At 37.4% G+C, this 24,777-nt stretch overlaps 1 protein-coding gene and 1 pseudogene across 7 annotated transcripts in view; both read right to left on the bottom strand.

Moving 5' to 3' along the window:
- Grm7 (glutamate metabotropic receptor 7) overlaps positions 1 to 24,777 on the bottom strand; it is an 886,003-nt gene that overhangs the window by 769,610 nt on the left and 91,616 nt on the right. The window lies entirely within an intron of this gene.
- Positions 17,287 to 17,386, bottom strand: LOC121137390 (annotated as a pseudogene).

Genomic DNA, 24,777 nt, shown 5'->3' with positions numbered 1-24,777 from the left:
ATCTTCTGTTACTATAAAGGATGAATGAAGCTTTCTGAGTCCTTGGAAACCTGCCTTTCCAGTTTAGAAGAATAATGTCAAGTGAATTCATAACAGACACATGAACTCTGGGTTAATGCTTCAACTTATTAACAAAGTCTTGCCAGTTATTTTTCAATAAGGGAAAATGTTCTAAGAGGTCTTTTAATTTCCTGTCATGCTACTATATGTTTCTGCAATGGAAACAATGTAGATAAGTTACCCTTTCCCCACATAGGGAAAAGCTGGGAAATGGTTCTCATTTTGCAATATAATTTTGTCTAACCCGGAATTCTTTTGATTAAATAACTTCTCTGTTGATAGAAAATCATTCCAGAGAAAGAAAGAAGATCTGTGCCCAATCAGTGCTCAAAGCCATTTTGGGATCAAATGAGTAGGAAGGACTGAAAAAGGTTATTCACAATGGTCCCACTGCATTAATGTCTTTTTTCTTTTCTTTTATGTTTTTGAGACAGGGTTTCTCTCTTTTGCTTTGGAACCTGCCCAGGAACTTGCTCTGTAGACCAGGCTGACCTAAAACTCAGAGAGATCTGTCTGCCTCTGCCTCCTGAGTGCTGGGATTAAAGGTGTGTGCACCAAGGCCTGGATTGTATTAATTTCTTACTGTAGCAGACATTAAAACACACACAAATACACACACCAAATTCATTATCTCACAGTCCTGAAGACTAGAGACCTCAAATCATGACAGTGCTCTAAACTCTGAAAGTTTCTGGGAGTTGCCTCCTTGACTTTCATTGGTTTACCTGGCTTCAGGAGTTCCTAGACTTTCTGTAACTTCATCTCTGCCTCAGTCTTCTCATGAGCTTCTTTTCTCTGTGTATCTCCATCAGTGTCAGTCTTGATAGAAGACTTACTGGATTTTGTATCTACTCAGATAACCCATGATGATCCATAATTAAGTTTGGAACAACCCCTTTCATTGATGTAAGAAATAAGTGAATTATCACATAGTGTAAGTGTTAGAAAATGGACATCTCTTGGGGGTAGGACATTTAGTACATTATTCTTGCTCACCTGGGGCCTGTCAAAGAAATTCTACTAAGCTTATTACTATTGAGTAAAGGTAGAGATTTAATTTCCATTTAAAATTTTCTCAAAGTGTGTTTCCTTTTATTTCTCAGAAATATTCTGGAAGTGACTCAAATATCCTCCTATAGGACTAGTGGGACTCCCAAAACAAAACAAAGCAGCATCTTGGGGGCTGCTCAGCAGCAAAGAGCACTTGCTTCTCTTACAGAAGTCTCAGGTTCTATTCCCAGAATCCACTTGGTGGTTCACTACTAAATGAAATTTCAATTCTAGAGGACCTAATTCGTCTTTCTGACTGCCACAGGCAGTATGTGTACATGGTCTTTTACACAAATATTGAAAATATACATAAAATAAAAATAAATCATAAAAATCTTTAAGAAACTGTTCCTTTGAATCACCAAAGTTGGGTGTAAGTCTAGTACTTGGTCACACTTATATCTTTACTATTATTAGTACCTCTTTCTATCCTTTGACCTATTTTTGAAAAATCTACTAAATATATGCTGTATATTCCTTTGCCTTTGAGGGAAGAAAGCTTGGCTTGATTAAAAGTCACATTTCTGGTTGCATGGTTGGCTTACTTGTTCATGCCATGTTTAGTTAATATTGTAGCTGCTCTCCAACTCACGACACAATCTATTCTAAATTATTTTGTACTTTTTTATTCTAAACATGGAATAAACATGTGGGAGGAGTACTTCCAGGACTTACTTCAATCATTTATCTGATAGAAAATTCACACAGCAGTGTAGTGTCAGTCATTACACATATAAGCACACTATCTCAGTACAAGACAGAGAGTGAGAATAAGCTGTAACTGAGCTATTGTTTCTGGTAAAGTCATTTCCAGCCTTCCTTGCAAGCTTGTAATTCTAAAGAGACAAGTGGTAGCAGCTGCTCCTCAATTTCGTGTGCTTTCCTATTTAGCCAACAATTGTACTTTGATTCCATCCTGCATGGCCAACAACTGAAGGAAGATATGCATCATGTTTCTTGAATAGATTTTTGGAGTCATTCTTGGAAGTAATACTGTAGTTGGGACCCTGAATTCTAATTATTTCATGCCACATCTTTAGGCTTTGTCTAGCCTCTCTTGACTACATTCAGAGGGTGTAAAGCAGACTTTTGAAAACAACCAAAGGGGAAAATATGAATTAATATGAGCAGATATTGATGGCCTAAGATTGGAATTCTTCTATGCTTTTAAACAGTGCTAGAATTCATGTTACTTAAGGATGTGGTGGTAGGACAAATAGATTTTGTTTCAGAATACTTATAGAGTAAGAAGGTTAGAATTCTGATTAAAAAAAGGAAATCATAGATTGAGAATTGGTATTGAGAATGAGACTATTTCCTGTAACCTACTGCCCAAAGGAGGAACCAATACTATTAGCAATAATTTCAGAACTGGGCATCAGAAAGCAAAAAAATGTAAAAGGCTTAATCTTTACTTGGGGGAAACATACATGTTAAATGATGAGGAAGAATAAAGGCTTGTTAATATTAGTAATTTTAATTAGACAATAGAAACAAGGATTGTCACTAGAAGCTTGTGATGCATAACTTCCCACTTAGGCAGGTTTTTCTGAAATACAAGTTTCAGCTGGGTGATAAGTTCTTGTTTATTGGTAAGAAACTGAGTGAAATCTTTGAAGTGGATTTTAATTTCCCTAAAGGAATTTATTTAGAAATTCCTCTTTTCATTACCACTTGTAGCAAATGAGGTGCTTCTTCCCGTGGTCAATAAACACTGACTGACTGAAAGGTGTTCACAGTTATGCTTCAGTAGGTAAAGTGCAGAAGCTACAGTAGAGGGAGGGAACCAGTGACCAATGGAATGACCAGGACGAGACACAGGAAGAGGAAACAAAGTTGACAACTCAAGGAGACACCAGACCATGACCAGCAATTCTGATGTTCTGCAAGAATAGACACTCAAGTTGCAGACACCGTCCCACTTTTTAACATCCCTAGTAGGTCATTTTTGAAGTAAAATGAGCACCTGACTTCATTCTAGTTTCTGATCACATGGTCACCATGTGCCTGCTGTGATGAGGTTATTTTATCCTCCCTGTTCCTGAAGCGTTCTTAAAGCCTCACAATTAGGAATTGAGAGATACTTGTGACAGTGTCTTTGCAAACTGTGAGTGCTCCATGTATTGGATAACATCCACATAAGCAAGCGTTAAAATAAGTTAAAAAGAAAAGATGTCATGGCATGATGGTACAGGCTTATAAGCCTCATACACTGGGGCAGAAGCAGGGGGATTGCTATGAGTTCTAGGCCAATTTGGTCTATATCCTAAATCTCTCTCTCTCTTCCCCTCTCTCTCAGATAATAAACAGGTTAAATATACAGAACTAGGAAAATGAAAATAAAATGCATTACAACTAGTGAATTTTTATAAAAGTAAATACCAGAGAACATTATATATAATATATACATATATATTCTTGTTGCTATACACATACATACATATATATATATACTCTTGCTACTTTTACTATTGTATACATCTATATGTCCATTTATGTATATACACATATAAAATAAAGAACATTGTTTAAACTTCAGTTTTAGTATTATACATGTATATATATATATATGTATATATATATATGTGTGTGTGTGAAATGTCATGAGGAGAATCTTGGACAAATAAACATTACATTAGTTATCATCTGTTGCTGTGATAAAACACCCAACAGAAACAACATATGAAAAGAAGGCCTTATTTGACTCATGGTGTCAGATAGATTTCAGTTCATAGTTGTGGAAAGGGTGGGATGGAATTCAGGATGAAGGGATTGTGGTTCAGAGATTCCTCACATGGTAAACTAGAAAGCACAGAGAGATAGACCATACTTGTCAAAGGCACACTGCTTTGGAAGAACTTCCCCCAGGCAGACCCAACTCCTGACAGCCTTCTAAACAGTCCTACAAGCTTGGGACTCATCATTTAAAAGAAGAATGCTGAAGGACATTCCAGATACAATCCATAAATCCTTGACTAATTCCCACATGTTCATATGCAAACAATCAGAGACCTTGGATGAGGGAGCAATTCCCCTAATTCATACTGGGAGGATATGGGAAGAATAGAAGAGAAGCTCATATTAAACTCCCCTTGAAGCAATCTCTTATAGCCTTCCTTTGGAAAGGAATGGAATCTAAGCAATTACTTTATCTTGTAGTTTGCATCTAGAAGTCAGTCAAGGTCCATGTGACTTGATCCTCAGGACTGCTTGTGGAACTGTTTGAAGGGTATGGGGCTGTCAGGAGGTGTGTCTGATTGGGGGAAGTTCTTCCACAGTAGTGGACCTTTAAAGAGGTGTTGTATAGAGGGAGTACCTTGGGTTCCTGAAAGTGTCCCCTCAAAGAGGATTGTGGAACACTAGTATCCCCCCACCCCATGTTTTCCAGCCACTATGATGTAAGCTGTTTTACCCATGATGTCTGTCATCATGGCTGTTTTACCACTTGCACAAAACAGCAGTGCCAATATAATATGAACTGCATACTCTGGAAGCATGATGCAAAATAAGCCCTCTTATCATCTAATTACTCTAGGTAGTATGTATTGTAGTAACATGAAAATGACCTCACACTTTTTGATCTTGCAGGGAATGTGAGAGATTTTGGTAGATTTTAATCTGATAATTTATCTTTGTTCCTCAAACTTCAATTTTTTTCTTCCACCTAGTTCTCTGTAATGAACATTTCCTGATGATAGAGAAAGCCACGAGCTAATCCACAAATTTCCACATTGCAACCACACACCCTCGAAATACACATCCCTTGCCGCTAATGCGGGCCCTATGCTTGTGCTTATTTGACCATTTCTCTAAAAAAATTGTCATCATTCTTTTCTTCACTGTGGCATCTGACTCCACTACATGAAACACATCAGTGTATACTCATACTCAAAGATTTTCCAATGTGACACCAAAGAACATCCTATGCAGTTTATATCTCCCACCACCATTACCTTATTCCCTCTGTCTCTATCCAGAAGAATTTGATCCATCCACTCAGATAATACTTACCCTTGTCTTACTAACAGGGAAGAAATCTCTCTCTCTCTCTCTCTCTCTCTCTCTCTCTCTCTCTCTCTCTCTCTCTCTCTCTCTCATCCTCTGGTACATGTACATGGTACATATGTGGTGGTTTAGCACACAACCTTGGATTTAAGTTCTCATATACATTCTATCTTTTGTTTGCAACAAAGTCTCTCCTGTCCTAGGACTTCACCAGGTCAGCCAGGATAGCTGTTCTGTCTCTCTGTCAACTAACCCTTGCTGAGATTACAGGCACACAGAACTATGCACAACCTTTATGCAGAGTCTTGGAATTCAATTTAGATCTTTACTTGTCTGGTAAGATCTTCCCAGCGCATAAAAGTAGCCACCTCAGAGTATTCCCTCTACCCCGATTCGAGGACATCACATTATCTTTTGTTCTTTCCTCGCAAAGAAAAAAATTTCTCAGAATACTTTCTTGATGCTACCTCATTCTATGGGCAGCTTGATGCTTAATTCCTATGATCTATCCTCACATATGAATTTGAACTCCAGACACATTCCCTGAAAAATTTTAACAACTGAATGCTCCAGCCATGTCATATTCTTCTTCATGCTGACAGTTTCTAAAGTGAAACCACACCATGTTTTGTGTTCAATTATCTGATATATATATGTATATATAGTATACTATACTATATATACTATAATATATATGTATGTGTTTATATACACACACATATATATATACATATGTGTGTGTGTGAGAGAGAGACAGAGAGAGAGACACAGAGAGAGAGAGAGAGAGAGAGAGAGAGAGAGAGAGAGAGAGAGAGAGAGAGAGAGATGGACTTATTCCAATGTATTTCTTGCAATTGAGATCTGGATGATTCCCCATACTCTTCCCTCAACATCCCACTCCTGAAACATGCTTCTCCTCAGACCATCTTCTATCTCTCCCAACAACTCTCATTCAAGTTGTTCAAACTGAAGAAGCCATGGAATTGTCTTTGTCCTTTCTTACCCCATAATGCATATCCTCTTCCTTGCAAAATTCTTGTAACATACATGAATCATATAATCCAGTCATTTTGTTTCAAACTTAAAGTATGTTCCCTAGTCTGAACCACCAGTGTGTACCTCCTGAATCACTGTACATCTGTGTAATTGGGTTCTTTGACAGATCTGCACCTTCATGCAATCTGTTCTTAATTCACAAGACAATCAGATCATGTCTAACTATTTACAGATTCCTGCAATGGCGTTACCTTCCATCAACAAAACACATGTCTTTAGTATAGCAAGTGAAGTTCTACATGGTCTGCACCTTCATTATCCTTGTGTCTGTCTCCTTTCACGCACCTTTTGTTCAGTCTAACCACATGTAACTCTTTGAAGATGAAGGTTTCTGTTCCACCAATTATTTTTTATCTTTGGTCTGGTGAACTCATTTAAATCCAGCCTTCAACTTTTTGCTGGTCTTTGAACATTTTAGGCAATGCCCACTCAGAATCTTTACACCTGTTGTTCTTTCTTTCTCATTCCCTGCCCAATAACCCTCATGGGTTGTTTAACTACCTTCCTATCCAATACAGGTCTCACTGTGTCAATGAGATCTGTCTTTTTTTAAATGAATGGATGTTATTTGGCAATGATGACAATGATGAAGATAAAATAATTAACTTCAAAGCATTCTACTGTCTCCAGTGTTACCCGTGTATGGTTGATACATACTATATTCCCTTTTCACAGAGGAGAAAATTAAGCTCAGATTATTTCAAGATTCTCAACTAGTAAACAAAGAAACTCCTATCGTTTGATTATAATTTGAATTCCAAAAGATCTTATGCATATGTCATTCTGTGCCAGACACATTAATTTACCTCTGGGATTCCCCTTTAAGAGGAGACTTGTGGCCCAGCTGTGAGAAGCATGATTTGCTAAAGACTTCACACATTTCTGTAGAAGGGGTCCCTTCAGCTTTTTCAGTTGAGACCAATTTGCTTTGCTGATCAGTGGTTAGAGAAAACACGTCATTTCTCCCTGTAACACAGTGACTCCTTTGCCCAAGACTTCTTTGTTATCCTGGCAAACACTGTCACTTCTTAGTCATCCTACCATCCTGCAACCTCTTTTTGCTTTTGTAGCCATTTTCCCAATCAATGTTTTATATAATAAGCTTCATTTCCACTTTTACTTCCCAAGGGAATCCAAACCTGTATCAATGACTACAAGGAATGACATGGGGTGAAAGCAAGGGAAGAGAAGAACCATCATCTCTACACACAAATCAAAGAACATTTCTAGGAAGTCCAGCAAGAGAGAATTACTTATTTCTGACTCCCATCTTCTGCTTTCTAACAAAAGACTTTGTGTTGTAGAAAATCAGAAATCTTTCAATATGGTATATCCCAATGTTGTAGAGTTTTGAGTGTGGGACCATGTGCTCAAAACCAAATTCAGAGAAAAGCCACAGGGGTAGGCCGTGTAATCTGAATTTCTTCTTGCCCTGTCATATCAGGCACATGCTTGTTAAAAGGTAATGAATAGTATTTCATGTTCTGACATCATTGTAATGAGAAATACCACTTCATACACTAAACATATTTTTCAAAAATTTTCACTGATGCCTTAGAATACATTGATACAGGCTTCCGTGAAATGATTGCACATAGACATGCAGCTATCTCAACTGTGAAACAGAAATAGCAACAGTAATGCCTCCCTGTTGGTTTGTGTGGGAATTAAATGAGATAACACATTATACAAAGCTCAGTGTGGGGCTTTGATGGCTCAATTGGTAAAAATGATTGCTGTATAAAAAAGACAACCAGAGATTGGATTCTCAGCATCCATGTAAAAAGCCAGGCTTGTGCCTATAACACAAGACCTGGGAAGGTGATAACAGAAGTCCTACAACTTGCTGGCCAGGTTCAGTGAAACATTCCAATTCAAAAAATGAGGTATAAGGGATGGAGAAAAGACTCACCAGTGAAGAGTGCTTGCTGTTCTTTCAGTAGACCAGTGATGGCACTGTCCGCAGTGGGCTGGGTCCTCCTACATCAATTAGCACTCAAGAAAAATGTCTCCACAGATATGCCCACACACAAATATGCTGGAGGCAATGATCCTCTCCTCTAAGGTATGTTGAAACGACAAAGATTAGCTATCACAATATTATACTAAACTCAACTGGTTAGCCAGAGAGACCCATAAACTGGATTCCTATAGTGAAAAGAACACCATGGAAACTATTTGCTTACATTTGAATTGGGCATGAAGTTCAGAGAGCTAGCAGCTCCCTATATCATGCTGGGTCTGATGGTTATACTGAGGTTTTACAGGAGACTTGTCCTCTTTTGTGAGACTTTCCCTCTAAAATATCCACAGTGTGTGACTAGTATGAGGTAGTCAACTCACTCTCATATGACCCAGGAAGAAAATGTATTAACCTAGTCATGTAGCTATAATGACACCTTGACCAATCACTTACTAAGATACAATGTCTACTCCATAAAATGATGAAGTGACACTGTAACCACCTTTATTTGCATAAGTGCACTATGTTGTTCATGCAGTGAGAGAGTGGACAAGCTATACTTCTCAGATCTTACCTCCTATCATTAAGAGGTATAGACAATGCTTGCAACTTTTCTGCAAGGTAGCAAGTATCTATTTCAAAGTAATAAGAAACATAATGATGATGGTATAAAAAGTGACCTACTCATTGACATTTCATTTACTGTTGCTTAAGATTGGTAAGGTAGCTTGCTTTTAGAACATATCCTAATAGAATCTGTTAGTAATGGCTTTTATTGTTATTTTGATGTAAGTTTGTTTTAAACACAGTAATTAGCTTTGAAGATAAAATAGTAAGTTTGCACACAGTGATTTAGCTGGGAGGCCTAGGGAGGTCTGATTTGATGGACTAGCAGCCCCTAATTACACCACCGTATCTCAGACATGAGTTCCATCCTATAGAACAGAAGGGAAAGCCTTGGGCTTTATCAAGGAAGCTGACTTTCTGAGCTGGAAGATGTCCTGAGCCACAAGAGTCTAGGAGACAGATGAACCTAAGTTCATTTGTCTCTTTTTCCTTCCGTTCCCCTTCTTTCTGTCTCTTTACCTCACCCCTCAAAGTATCTCTATCTATCTATCTATCTATCTATCTATCTATCTATCTATCTTATATCTATTTGTCTATCTATCATCTATCTAATGTACCATTTGGGAAAGTTAACTTTTGTTCAAGGGGCAGGAGTGGGCTGCATATGAAGGAAATGCTTATGTTTCTTCACACCTAAGGCAGGAGAAAATTGCTTCTAATCCTGTACTGGGAAACCTGCACTTCAGTTTTACACATTCTCAAGGTGGCAGGAAGGAAACAAAAGGTGAAAACATCACTCACCCCCAATACTGCAATCTCCCAGAAAATACAAAGAACCAATTTGATTTGAGGCTGGAGGTCCATTGAAACCCCAAGCAAACAGCTATGACTCATGATCACCAAAGGTCTCAAGCTGTCTTGAGTGGAATTCCTAACTTCCTCAGGACATAAGATGTAGTTAAGATGACTTCTATGCACAAGTTAAGAGCTAATCCAGTTACTTCAACCTGGCACATTCATTCAATATCTACTCATGCCAATTAAAAACACTCATCTTCCAGCTCCCCATAGTTCCAAGCTCTTTCCGATACCCTAAATAGCAAAGGAAACACAGTGGACAGAATATGGGACTGAGAATCATGGAGTCTTGGCTTCAAGTCTGTATCCACATATTTATCAAACATTCACTCAGTGGGACCTTAGAAAGTAGAACTGACCTCTCTAAATAGTATCTTCATTTCTCTAATGGAGATAATGATCTCTACCTGCTATTGTTTTGTGAAGAGTAAAATAGATAAGGCAGCTAAATATATCTCCCAGAACTGCAATACATTCGTATGACCCACTTTACTCAGGAAAATGTAGAAAATATTTATGACATTTAATACATATTACCTATCCTTAACTATCCTCAGGTCAACTAACTACACATGCTAGAAACAAAAGAAAAGCAAATATAGAGCTATGTTAACAAATTTACCTATGGGTGCACACATGTATATGTACATACACACCCACACTCAAAAATTATTAATTTTCTACAAAGCGCCATCATCTACTCTGGAGATGAAAAGATGGGAATTTGTTTAGCACTTAATTTTGAATAAATTTTAAGTAAAAATTAAATGTGTCCCTAAAAGAATTGGAGAATTTGACAATCCTGTGTTGTCTTGCCTGACAGCACATGCTTTTTAGCCGATGTGTAGAATGAGTCCACTCAGTCATGTTTTTTGCTTTAGGATTATTTTTATAGTATCTTACAGCTTAAGGAAGAGGAACTGTCTTCAGTCAGATTCTCCAAAGTAGAAGGTGAAACAAAACTCTTCACAAGATCCAAAGGAGTATAAAACCCCAGTTAATTCTCTTAGGGATACGAAAGGAAAACAAAGTAAATTGTAATAATGGGTACAATATACCATAATAAATGACCTAGACATACAGCTTATATTAAACGAACTATCTTAGGCTATCACAACACACCTTCTATATTCATAGCTGCCTTCATTCCATCAAGAGCATAGTCAAACAGCTTTTATTATTCCTTTTCTACAGTCATATACTGTATTATAGGCTGAAAATTGTTCCTGAAATTGATATCAAGCATACTCCAAGGCAAGTCCCATGTCTGGGAGTAGTTGGCCAACATAAAACTGACTCCGTGTTTTTGTTTGTTTGTTTGTTTGTTTGTTTTGTTGTGTGTGTGTTGACCTTTTTCTTTATTTTGGTATGTTTATTTAAGTTTGTCTATTTTGATTTTCACTCATTATTATTTTTAATCTTTTTGAGAGAGTGATAAATGAAATTGGGAATTTAAGAAGGTGAAGAGGAACTGGGAGGATTTGAGAAAGGAAATAAGATGATCAAAATAAAAATAAAAAGTTTTAAATAAAAATAATTAATTTAAAATGTGCAAAATAGTGGTAAAAGATACTTGAAGTTTTACTTCACCCATTCCATATATCAAAATATAATCTTACCTGGAAATAGGATCTTTTAAAGAAACATCAAAATAAAATAGCTCAGAAGGCTGTATTCTAACCCAGTATGACTGGCATTTTTATAAAGAAGAAAATTTCAGCCAAGGTATACCCATAGGATAGATGACATGGGAAGAAAAGGTAACCATCTAAAAGTAAAGGATTTCAGAGTCTCAAAGAAGTCAGGAGAAGCATGAGACATGCATATTCCTCAGAGCTGTCAAACATCAAGTGATCCTTCAATATCTGCACATAAAAGGATGCATTTGTTCTTGTTCTTAGTCATGCATTTGTAGAGCTTTGTAACAGTCACCCTAGGAAATTAACTCAGTGACTCCCAGAGAGATTAAATTAATAGCTGTATTTCATATCTTTATTGAATCCTCACCTCTGAAGGCTTAGGTCTTTTCATTTGCTTATTAACAAATATGTTTACCTAATCCTAAGGTCTTTTTCTATTCCCCACTCCAGATTATCTGCTATGGGTTACTTATATGGCTTCTAACATTCAGTCAGGTTTGAGAACCACTACAGGAAGTAGCAAAACGGATATGTCGACAATGGCTGTTTGACCCCTGATCTTTCTGGAAATAATGTACTGAAATTCCACATTGTAAATATACCTGGTATGAGTTTTTATTTTATGTCAACATATAATATTGCCCATCCTTTGTGGTTACATAAAATTTAAAAAAGTAATCCACCACAAAACTGCATCTTTTCTTTGAATGATGAGATCATGCTAACATGATGTGTGGTACATTTCCCCTTTCTGCCATCCATGAATGACAAGAGAAGACATCTGCATCAGGCAAGAGATTCACTTCATTACAGGAAATCAAGGATGAGGGTTTTTTGTACCATAGGAATATACAGCAGTATCTATGGCAATTACTAATACTGAATGAGTCAACAAGGTAAGCGGTACCTTTATTTACACACCAGGTATCATTTAATCAAATTGAAGTCTCACACTTAGTAAGGTATTGATGCTATCCTTCTTTAGGGGCAACATACTTAATGGGGAAATGCTTGGGGTCTCTTGTGTAATGGTCACATAAATCATAAATAACAAAAACAAATTTAGATAACCTAAGTCTCCACACTCCGTCATCACCATATATTGACTTCCATCTACTTTATCTTATTAACAAATACAGAAACAAAATCCCTCTGCTATTGCTGATTAGTGATTGCTAAGGTTACCCACACTTAAATTTAAGCATCTTACCTCAAACCACTCTTGTCTTTAACTTATTTTCTGTTATAGCAAAATCAAAAAGTTTATAATACATGTATGAATCTCGCCATCTATTTTGAATACACATGTGGGCTTTGACATTTATTTATATGTTTATTTATGAAGCAATGTAGTCCAGCCTGGCTTCCAACTTGTGGTTGGTTATCCTCATTCAGAGTCCCTAGTGCTGGGGTTATCAACTTAAGCCACCATGCTCAGCTGTTTTTTTTTAACAGTGTCTTTGCAGGAAGGTAATTGGAGTAGAGGGAAATGGGATTATAAAATCTTGAAAGAATTGAAACTAATAAAGAATTTGGAAGGTTTACATGTTAGTAAAATCTGCCTTTGTTCTCTTTGAAAGAAAAACATATGTAAATTACAGTCCTCTTTTAACTGCTGGAGCACCAGAGAATCTCCAGTTTACACTCTCTCAGAGATACTGACCCACTCTTGCATCCTTACACATTAGTTTTCCTATTTAAGGTTATTTGATTTTGAAATGCAAAAGAGAACAATCAAATGTGAGGGAAGATTATATTGTCACAATGCCTTCCCCTCCTGCCTACTCTAATTATGTGGTCTGGTAGAGAAGGAAATTAAACCTTTTCATCAAAACACATAAAACATATTTCACGAGTACAAAAAAATTTCTGCATCTAGCCAGCACTGGTGGGGTCATCATAAGTTATTTCTGATATTTAGGAGAGAATTCAAAAGGGTCCTGAACATATTCAATGATGGTATTTATGCCTGTAGGACATTCCTATAAAGGAATTTGTACTCCAGATCAGAAAATTGTTCAGATCATCATAGTGAAATTATAGGGTGTTGTCCTGAGAATAGTTAAAAGACTACATCTCATTGGCATGGCTATGTTTCTGAACATGGATGCTACTTATAAAGTTTGAGATTGGATGCCTGTCTCCCTTCCCTATGTACCTGTTCATCTATAGATAGGAGATCCATGCATGGAAGCACAGTCTAGTTTACAAGTGCACAATGATGTTTCTCATCTAGAAAACTCTGAAAAGAAAACACATTTTTTGCAGTGTGAAAATTGATTGAGAGAAATTAAGAGTAATCAAAGATTTTAATTTGAGAAATCTTACCTGGGATGTCAGGTGTAAATAGGAAATCAAATTGAAATTTCCAAGAATGAATGAGAGGAGAGAGAGAGAGAGAGAGAGAGAGAGAGAGAGAGAGAGAGAGAGAGAGAGATCTATAGTCAGAGTCATGAAGACAAAGACAAAGACTATTCTGAATCAGAATATTTCTTTGCTATTCCAGAGATGGTTTTCAATGTGCTTCTTTCAAATGGCAAGGGCCATGGACCCTACCACCCATTAAGCAGCTTTTTCAGTATATTACCAATGCTGAGAACATTCTTTTTCAGCTTTCTACCAATCCAATTCTCCTCATATTCATTTGATTTCAGTTAAACCGACATGTTGTCAACAAAGTCTTGCTTAAGCATGGAACTATCCCTGTAAATCAGAGCAATAAATCTAAGCCCTTACATTTTGCTTTTATATCTATGCACATTTGGACAATAATGGCTTCCTCTATGAAACACTAGGGCACATGTAATTACAGCAGGGTCATTATTTTCTTCTGATTGTTAGCACAAGGCCCATAACAACACAGATACTCGACAAATATCAGTTCCATGTCTGACTGGATTACTGCAATGTGGAAAAATAGGCAGAATCTGTCCATATTCATATTCCGTGTATGTTCTTATAATGGTGTACAAAATCTCACTTCTCTAAAATGCATTTCTGCCTCTCAGTACACTGTACCAGATTCAGTTGAATTTTTATGACTTTAATAGTTACTGGTCAGTGAGTAGAGATTAGGAAGAGGGGCAGCAGGGAAGTTAGAAGGGGCTGAAGAACTGCTACCTAAGTGAAATTGGACAGGAGTAATGGGTTCTAATGGTATCCACAACCCAGAACAATTAATCATAAAATTTAGAAACAAAAGAACAGAGTTTCAAAGTTCTGAGCATAAAGAAATGTGTTTATTTACCTAGAAATATTGGTTATCTTGACTTGATTTGATCATTACACATAGTATTTATGTATTGAAATTATATGTTACACCTACAAATGTGTACAATTATTGTGAATTAATGGAAGATAAAACAAAAATATGTACAGTTCACAAGTTTGAAAGTTTATATTTGTAAGCATAAAATGGACAGTATAAAGTAGAGAGGAGAGCTTAATAGGACTGAGGAAGGTAAAGCCCATGTAATATAAAATAGAGTGACTACTAGGGGTTGACAAGATTTAAATAGGAATGGCTGTGTTTGTTGAGAAGATGGGTATGTGAAGGACTAACTTAAACTAAGGCTGTGTGAAGATGTCATGTGGAAACTCATTATTTTATAAGCCAGTTAAATCATAATTGTAAAATGACTTTGGATGGTGGTACCATGCATGAATGAACAAAGTTGAAGACAGAATCATAAGTTAATAAGAAAACTATCCCAGTTCAAGGTATAGAGCTCTTGGAGATGTTGGCCAGGAAGGCCCTAGTGGCCTCCAAAGCTATAGACGTTATGACCACTGACATTTATTTCCTATCAGAACTATATGGAAAAAAAAACCTACCTATGAAGAAATCACACACCTTGGTTACAGAACAGAAAATAGTCATTCTGACACTGAGCTAGATGCATTCTCACTGCTGGCTAGCCTTTAGAGCATAGGAAGTTGCTTGGTAAGCAGTCTTCTCTAGTTTTGGAGCATATATACTAAAATCCAAACTTGTCAAGCAAGAGTTAGTTACTGGTACAATAGTTGGATAAAAGTTATATAGCTGACTGATTTCTGGTTGGACCTGAGGTCCATGTAAGAGGGAGTTCATGTCAGGTATTATAGACCCGGTTAAAGGCCAATGACTAGGGTTGCTGTAAGCACTAGGGCTGAACCTATTACTTCTGTTTTGCAGAATGAACACATGGTCACACTGGCCCCTAATTGTGCATTGTGTATATTTATTCCCATAGTCTAGTGCTGTCCTCAGCTTTGATCAAATAAGTTTCATTTTGCACAAATGGCAGTTAATGAAGAGATTATTATTTTTATCAAACTACAAAAGTCAAGTCACTGTTAGGTGCTCATCATTAAACAAGGCACCCATAATGTCCCTTACAAAACTCAGAAGAGTGAACAGAAAGGGGAAAATCTACTTATTGCACAGATTCAGGTCCCTTACCAGCAGGGACTCACCTGGTGTGCCTGGGAAGCTCAGAGAATCACATGGGGAAAGAACTGAGCCATTCCTCTTGTTCTGTAGGATTTTTCCTATGTGACAATTTCACTTGATCAAGATCACTCCCTCCAGGCCCCATTTAATCTCAACTAACTTAAAAAAGATTCCTAGTCCAAGTGATTAAGGCATCACTTTTTTAATAACCCACAGTTAACATTAAATTCAGTAAGAACTCTTGTGGAGCCCTTCAAATCATACTAGTGTGTGCATGCATTTGGGAATGAATGTTATTTAGTATTGGGATTGCAGCTTTTCTTCTCCAGTCAGTTTATATCGTTAGCAAACAAACACTCTTCTTGGCCTCACACACCCACACAGAAAACAGCTTCACGAACATCTGGATTCTGGTAGTTTTGTCACACAGGTACAGTATTCTTGGCAATGTGTGAGCTAATGAAAGCTACAGTGTGAGCCAATAAAAGCTTTGAGGCACCTTCAACTTCTGAGTTCCCTATGCAGTTCTATTTTGGCAAATAATTTACCTTTCTCCTGGCAAAATTGCAGGGGTTTGCATTTGTGCTGAAGCAGCAGCTATGCCCACTTTGCAGAACACTAGCCACCTGAAAAACAGCCCCACAGAAAAGCAGTACTTCCATAGAAGATATAGGCTCTTTTTAATCTTATTTATAAAGGCAGCAATTATGCCTGCAGAGGGATGAAGCACACACCGGACGTTTTGGCAGATTTCCAGAGAGGAAGACAGTGTCCCCTGCATTTAACCTTGAAGTACACTTCCTCACAATCCCATCATGATTGATAATAGCTGGAGACAAGAAAACTGCTCAGACATCAAGTGTAAAATGATTACAGCATTCACTCCTTTTTTATTTTTATTTACTTTTTTAAAGGAAGAAACACTATGCTTTTTTATTTCCTGTAGGGAGGTAATTCTTCCAGCTGAAATTCTGAGTCATCCCCTCCTCCCTTGCTTTGGGAATGTATGTACTGCTGAAGGAGGGATGGTGGTTATGAAAAAACAGCAACATAGTTAGTTCTGGTGGTTCACCTTAATTATGTTTTTTGAGCCAGGATCTTACTATGAAGTCTAGTCTAGTCTTGAACTCCCAGTGGTCCTCTTTGTCAGTCTCCCAGCCATGAATATTATAGGCTTGTACTTTCATGGCTGGCTTTGAATCTCACTTTTGTTGCTATTTCTTATAGGATCCTTGTGAAACTGTTGGTGAGGTTTGTCATATTTACCTCCTTATCATGGACATTAATTTTTATAAAAGGGAAGGAGTCATGCCATAACTGTCATTTCAACATCAGTTTGTCCATTTGAACTGTTGCAGACTATTTTACATCATTCATCTTCCTCTGACTTTATCTCTGCATTTCTAGATATTTTGTTCCTTTTACATTGTGTGCATCTGTTTTTGTTATCATTTTAACTGATTTTAATATACTACTGCCCACAGATTTCATTTTCTCACGTTCACTGCTCTCCAACTTCTTAAATTAAATATTTCTAAAGTTTTAGTTGTTAGATATAAAATTTAAAAAGGTTTTCTTCTAGGCATATATTTGTATTTTAAGCATATTCTCCTTTCCAGCATCTTTACTGTAACTTTTCCCTCTTAACCCTTCCTGTTAGTTCCATTTGTCCCCCAGACAGTTTATTGGAGGACATATCAGAAATTACACTGACAGATACTGCACTTGACCTTAGCCCAAAGACTGAGAAGCAATTGATGTAATTTTTATAGCTAGCCTTACTCAATGGGAGAGCACTTTTCATTTTGTTATTCATTTATTCAATGAAAATGTGTTCAGCTTCTACTGTAGACCAGAGTTGTACAAGGCTGTGCAGATGTAGTGAAAATTACTATGCAAGTTTTGTGCTCCAAAAAGTTTAACTAGGATTAGACAAATAGTTCTCTAATACAGTGAAATATACACCAGGGGAGGTTTATTTCAAATGACATTAAGAGTCTGCGTAAAGTGACAAATGAAAATTAGCCCTCACATTTGGCAAGATATAAGACTTGGAGACAGAAATTCTATTGTTGTGCACTAAGGAAAGAGTGGGGATTAAAATTCTATTATAAGGGGGAAGTGAGACAGGATCCTACCTGCAAGAACTTTGCAGTTAGCTTGCTTTTTACACAAGATGACATAGTACAGCATGTTTACAGTAAGGTTAATCTGGTAAAGACTCATATATTGCACATACAGGAGAGAGGAGATTGTCTTAGTGCAGTTTTCAAGGGGAGGAAAGTTGGAGGACTGCAGTACAGCTATGGATGGTTTGGCTGCAGGTTTGTTGAGGTGGGAGGAAGAAGGATAGGGTGGATATTTAAGACTGGGGGAAGGAATGATTGATAGAAGGTATGGAGTAATATCCTCCAGCAATGTGGCCACCCAAGGAGACAGGAGTGCGAGAGCTGACTCAGCACTCTGAACTTTTCTCAATATGGGTCCCACTGCTTAGCCTCAAGAATCCTAAAGAGAAAAAGTTAGGATTCAATTAGTTTGCAAAGTAGAATAGAGAGAAAAGGAGAAAATACTTGAAGATGTAAGCAAGGATGTGAGAGGAGGACAGTCGTAATTATAGTGAACATGGAGAGAAATGATAATGGTGCAGTTGTTGTGATGTGGAAGAGTGTTAGATGGTTGTCACAGCATGAGATTAGGACCTGGGAACTGGGAACAATGGTGCAGTTGTTGTGATGTGGAAGAGTGTTAGATGGTTGTCACAGCATGAGATTAGGACCTGGGAACTGGGAAACTGCATTCCTACTGGATGACAAGTTAGAGTAAGTTCCAATACTGGATTGACTGGAACTAGAAAGAACATTAAATGTACTTAGAAAAGGAGAAGCTGACAAAGGGATCCAGGCCAGTTGCCCCATGTTGATTCTTAAATAGCCTTGTTTATAATTGTGACAGACCTAGGGCAGCAAATGAAAGTACCAAAGAAGTGAAAGACAATGGACAATGAAAAAGGAGCATCTACAATAAGCAGGACTTTACAGTTTGTCAGCATCTGTTAACAGCCTTGTAAGTGGTGATCAGTACAAAAGGTGTGGCTAACTAATCTCTGGCCTCTGATAGGCAAAGTGACAAAGGCAGATATTTTTCTGTCTGCTTTTCAGGAGACACTGAGGAAGTTGAGTCATCACAAGACACTTGGTCATTATGAATAAAAAGAGAGAGGAAAGAGAAAGTATTACATACTGTGTATCTGTAATGACAGGACATATTATAATAGGTAGATCATGCTTTTCTAAAGAATGAAGTCCTAAAAAGAAATGTAAAAATCTATCAGTTTATAGGTAATTCACTTCTTTTGTCCTAAGGATTAACCATGTGTTTAAAGACCTTATAGTGATGGGCATTTGGTATTTATAACTCAAAGATATTTTTTTCTTTTAAGATTCATAGTAATATGACAAGTGGATTAGAAATGAAAGGGAGGTGAATGCTGACTCACACCTTGGAAAGCATGGATTATATACATGCTTCCAGCCTCCAGCATGCAGAAATGATTGAAAAAATCACTAAAAATACTTAAAAAATTCCATGTGCCCTAATGTCCAGGTGTGAAAAATATGAAAATAGCAGGAATATTATAAGCCAACAAAGATGAAGAGGCTTTGAGAACAGAGGAAGAGACTGATGTAGCTCATTTCAAAATATATGGAGTATACTTTGAGCATAGAACACTCCTCAGCAGAGTTTAGGAATCATGTATGCTCAGTGCAACACTGGATAGCCTTCTTCAAGAGAAGTATGTTTAGGATTGCAGCAGACCACTACTCACCACCAGGAAGGAAAAGTGCTCTCCCAGTAGAGACACTGCATTTTCAATCCCACATAAGGACCATGAGTGCTGATGGGATCTGTGATCACAGGCTGATGATCTATAATATGTAGTTATAAAGAGAAATGAGTTGTAAATGGATCTGGTGGTGGACTATTTACGCTTCTGGCATTTACCATTTTATAAGTCTATGGACTCATTTGAGGGATATATGTTCTTTGTAATTAAAGATGATAACTGGGCCCCTTAATGAGCCCATAGGGTGCAATACATTGTCTATGTTAGCATTGCACTCTTTTCATTTCTCAGGAAGCAGTTTGCTAGACTCTTCCCATAACCTCTCTATTATATTGAAGAGATTAGTGTAGTCTGTGGAAAGAAAATTTTATTTATTTGGCATAATCAGGGAATGAATTTTTCCTTTGTTTCTATTCTCTGTGTTTTATATCCCTATAACTGCCAAATTTGAAGGAAAATAGTTTTTTATATAATTCTTTCAAACTGGAGAATTTCCTTACACAAGTAAAAATAAGATGCTTTAGGGTTATCTTGGTTCCTGAGACTGGGTAAGCTTGGTACTTGAGCAGAAACTACTGAAACCAAGGCCAAGCCAGTTCATTTCCCCAGCAAATGTGCCAATAGCCACCCCATACAGTCTCTATGTATATTAAATGAGATAAAGCCTAGAGATAACGTCTAGAGAATGTTTCGAATTGATTCTGGAGCACAGTACACAGTCTAACTAGCTGTCTTTATCTTCAGCCTCACCTGGTCAGCATTGCAATTAGTGCAATCAAAATTTTCCTCAGCATTGTAGATGGCATGGTGCCTCAGCAGGGAAAGGTACTTGCCACCAAGCTTGTCAGCATGAGTTCAATCCTGTGAGCCCTAGTAGCAGCGGGAGGCTACTGGGTCCTCCAAGCTGTCCTCTGATTTTTACATGTACACTGTGGTCAACACCCATCCACATTGAACAAAATAAACCTTTAAAACAATTTTCCTTAACCACAATAAAAAATGGTGCCTCGTGCCTCCAGAGTCACATGTGTCCAGTGGTCCTGCAGTACACACAGTACAGGTTTTCATTCCATGTACTTAATTATGGAGACTTTTTACAGAGATGTATGCTTTTGCCCAATTGCATTAATTCTTTTCAGCCATTTGATTTTATGCCTTTGATATTTTCTGATATAAGAAACCTGGCTCCTAGATTTACTATAACTATGAAGAGTATGAAATAGATTTTGAATGAAAGCCAGAGGGACTCTTTTATGAGCAAGGCCACGGAATTTGGAGTATGAAATTGGTGATATCCATATTGGTTATTGGGAAATCTTTCATGAATTCAGTTTAACTCGGCAGCACTTCTCAGGTATGTGTCAGGCATCTGCCATATGAGGCCCAGATCACTGTCATCACCACTTTTTCAATGACCAAATGTCTTCTTCAAGAAAACATGGCCTCACACTTTCAGTCCACAGGAAATGTAAGTGTAAGAGTTACATAGACTTGTACACAGATGTTCACGGCTGCTTTGTTTACAAGAGATAAATTGGAAACCAACAAATGTCCATGAGAAGGTGAAACATTGGAAAATCTTTATCACATAATACTTTTCATCAATAAATAAACGATAGGCCAATCATTAATTTAAAAGTAAGCAAACCATTGATACATGGCCCAAGGTAGACCTTAAAATCATGATGCTAAGAGGGACAGACAGCGCTAGTATGGTATTTTTATAAATATCAATGAAATACAAACTGACATGAGACAAGTAAGATGTAGGAAGTATGAAGCTTGGCACAGGGGCACTGGTAAACTTCAGAACTGGTAATACTTAGTGTTTAGTGACACTAGTTATTTTCTCCTTCATTTTTATTTTTATTTCAAATTTCATGTATATTGGTATTTGTGGATCAATGCTGGCTGTGGTTGTTAATTCCTCTCTATCTTACTTCTTTAAAGATTTTTGTTGTTTATGTTTTATTTTAATGTGGAGATGGAGAGATGAGTCTGTAGTTATTTGCACTATATGTTCTTCCAGAGGATTTGGTTTCAATTCGTAGCACCTACACGGTGACTCACAACCATCTGGAATTTTAGTTCCAAGGGATCTGACACAACTTCTCTACGTAGCCAGGAAACCAGGTACACACATGTCACATATACATTCATGCACACAAAACACCCATACATAATTAATTAAAAGTGTGTGTGTGTGTGTGTGTGTGTGTGTGTGTGTATGTGTGTATACCTGTGAATGCAGAGAGCTGATGAATGCCAGAGAAAGGCATCAAACCCTCAGGAACAGGTAGGTGTGACAAGGATGGAAAAACCTGAATTCCAGTCCTCTGTAATCAAGTTCTGTTGACCATAAAGTCATCTCTACAGACCGGTTGATCCACCTTATTTCTTTAGTCAGGTATTTCCATATTTCAATGAACATTAAGGTCTCCATTTTGTTTAGATTCACTGATCAGAAAGCCTCAATAATCTTCCTATCTCTGACTTTTCATCCCAAAGACTACAGTCATGAGATGATCCACATTTGGACATAAAATAGGGTTCAAACTCATGCCTTAGTCTTTCATAACAGTACTTCACCAACTGTTGTAGTTTGAAAGAGAAATGTCTCTATCAGCTCACATATTTGAGCATTTGATCCTCAGTTCGTGGCACTGTTTTAAGAGGTTATGGAATCTTTGGGAGGCAGAGCTGTGCTTGTTTATACTTTAACAAATAAAGCTTGCCTGAAGATCAGAGAGTGGAACTAAACATAGAGGTCTGGAGGTCTGTACAGACAGACAGGGAGTGAGATGGTTGGGCAGAGAGAGGAATATATGCGGGATGAGACAGCAGCTCAGTCTCTTTTCAGTCTGAGGATTTCATAGAGCTAAGAGCTCTAGTGGATGACTGTTTTTCTTCTCCAGTGTATCAACCTTCACCCCCTATATCTGATTCCTGGCTTTCATTTCTAAGACCTATTAGAACTCATGTTACACAGAGCTTACTGGAGAAAGTACATAATTAAAGGGGCTTTGAGACTTGAAAGCCTTGACCCTCTTCTCTCTCTGCTTCCATTGTGAAGATAAAATAAGATTAGCAAACTCCCTGGCCCTGAATCCATGCCCGTGTGTTGCCATGCCTTCCCTACCACAATGAATTTCTTATCCCTCTGGATTTCTGGGCCAAACAAAAACTTTTCTTCCTGAAGTTGTTTTTGCCATTGATTGAGAAAGGTTTGAAGTCATAGTGAACTTAATAATGAGTCCCCAGACTTTCTGGTAACAGAGAAAGACTGTATCTCAAAACCATTTTTATATCTGTCTCTGCATAATATGTAAAACATGTATGTTTTACTTAAAGTTATGTTAAAATGTCTTTTCATTATGCCCTGACCTCGCCTTCCAAACCAATTGAGGTCATGTCCCTTTTTGTGTCATATCAATAGAATCCTTGCTTAACTTTTATATAGTGAACAAAATTATGTTTTATGAAGTACATCTTTGCCTCTGGACTGTCAGCCCTGAAGAGGCAGGGCTATTTTTCCTCTTGAGACTGTGTTTCTTAAGATTTAGTATAATAAATGAATGACTGAGATACTGAGAGTTGCACTCAGTCAATAAATATCTGGGAATTTGTCATATTGTTAAGCCACTTTCTTTGAGGACAGAGCAGCTGGGTATTGATTAGCAGTAGTACTAGGAAATGTGTCTCTTTACTGTACTAAGGAATGTTAGCCAGAGATGAGAGGATAATCAAAATGGTGAATGAGTTAGGTGTCTGGTGATGCTTTAGTTTGGTACACATTCAAAAGCAATCACACACACACACACACACACACACACACTGAGAGAGAGAGAGAGAGAGAGAGAGAGAGAGAGAGAGAGAGAAGTAACGGAGATGTTATATAAGTTAAAAATTATTCTACGCCTGTATTATGCCTTGGATACAATAAAGAACAAGAATTAGATTTCTGTACCATTGTTGGAAGCTCAAGAGTAGAGAAAGTATTTGTACATATTAGATGTAGTCCTTGGGAAGGATTCCTTCTGCAAAAAAGTAATGTACCAAATCATCCTGAGCTTCAGCTACCATCGACTGAGGTAGACTCTGAGCTCACTGCCCTCTGCAAGTTGGCAGGTTAGATACCTTGATTGAGGTGGAAGATTCTGAATCCTGGGAGAAATGGCTAGATCGGAGAGATTAATTTTAAGTAAATTGAAAACACTTGTGACATAAATCTAAGAATCAACTTTTATGGAAATATTTAGGATCGTGTTTAGTGTTTATAGCAAAATGTAACCCAAGGGGCTAAAGAGAGTTCTCTGAAGACATTGAAGAATCACAGTGTGAAAAATAAATTCTAATGGGCAAGTAAAAAGATCACAGTTATCTGGCTATTTTTAGATAATCGGTGAGGTGTGAACTTGATGTTATTCCCAGAAAAATCCTGCAAACCTTCACTGCGTGTTACTTTAATTGAATTTGTGTTTACTTATGATGATCATGAAATTTAAGACATAAGCTGTGCCTACCCTCAAGAATCAGTTTCTTTCTTCAAACTGTTTCCCTGGACTCTGTGATACCGGAACATAGCAAAAGAACATGAAAATAATTTTGTAATTGAATGAGTGAAATTTTTGGTGTTCACAAAAGAAAGATCAGGTGAGCAGGGCAGAGCAGAAGAGATAGACTTAGAGGTAGTCCTTGAAAGATATATGAGACTGAGAAAGTGAAAGAAGAGAGATAAAGGCACCCTCATAGGTGACACAATAAAGTGTGTGATAGAGATACTTTAGAAAGCTCTCAGGGTTCCTTTTTCTACAAAAATCCAAAAATTAAAAAAATAATCTTACCTGAATTTGTCCTGAGTCTTATGGATACTGACCATTGAGGCAAATTGTATGAGAAACCATTGAAGACTTCAGGAATATGACTAAGTTGTTCTTTATCAGTCTCCAATAATACTTACTACCAATATTGTTTAGATTAAATTTCTTTTAAAATGATATTTTATTTTTAATTACATGCTCATGTTTCTGTGTGCAGCTATATGGATATGGATTCAGGTGCCTGAACAGGCTAGAAAAGGGTATCAGATCCAGAGGAAGTCCAGTTACAGGCAATTGGAGTCACCTGGTTTGAGTGCTGGGAACCGAATTCTGGTCCTTTGCAAGAACACCATCTGAGTTATCAGACTTTGCCTTAGAATCATTCTTAGTACAACAGTGTTTGAAGGCTAGTCTATTAGATGAGACTTATTTTCTGTCTCTGCCTTCAGGATTCATTTTCCCTTTCGAATGGCTGGAGA

Source organism: Mesocricetus auratus, unplaced genomic scaffold (assembly GCF_017639785.1).
Source record: "Mesocricetus auratus isolate SY011 unplaced genomic scaffold, BCM_Maur_2.0 Super-Scaffold_100676, whole genome shotgun sequence".
Lineage (NCBI taxonomy): Eukaryota > Metazoa > Chordata > Mammalia > Rodentia > Cricetidae > Mesocricetus > Mesocricetus auratus.
The sequence above is the reverse complement of the archived record's forward strand: the minus strand, read 5'-3'. Positions and strand labels throughout refer to the sequence as shown.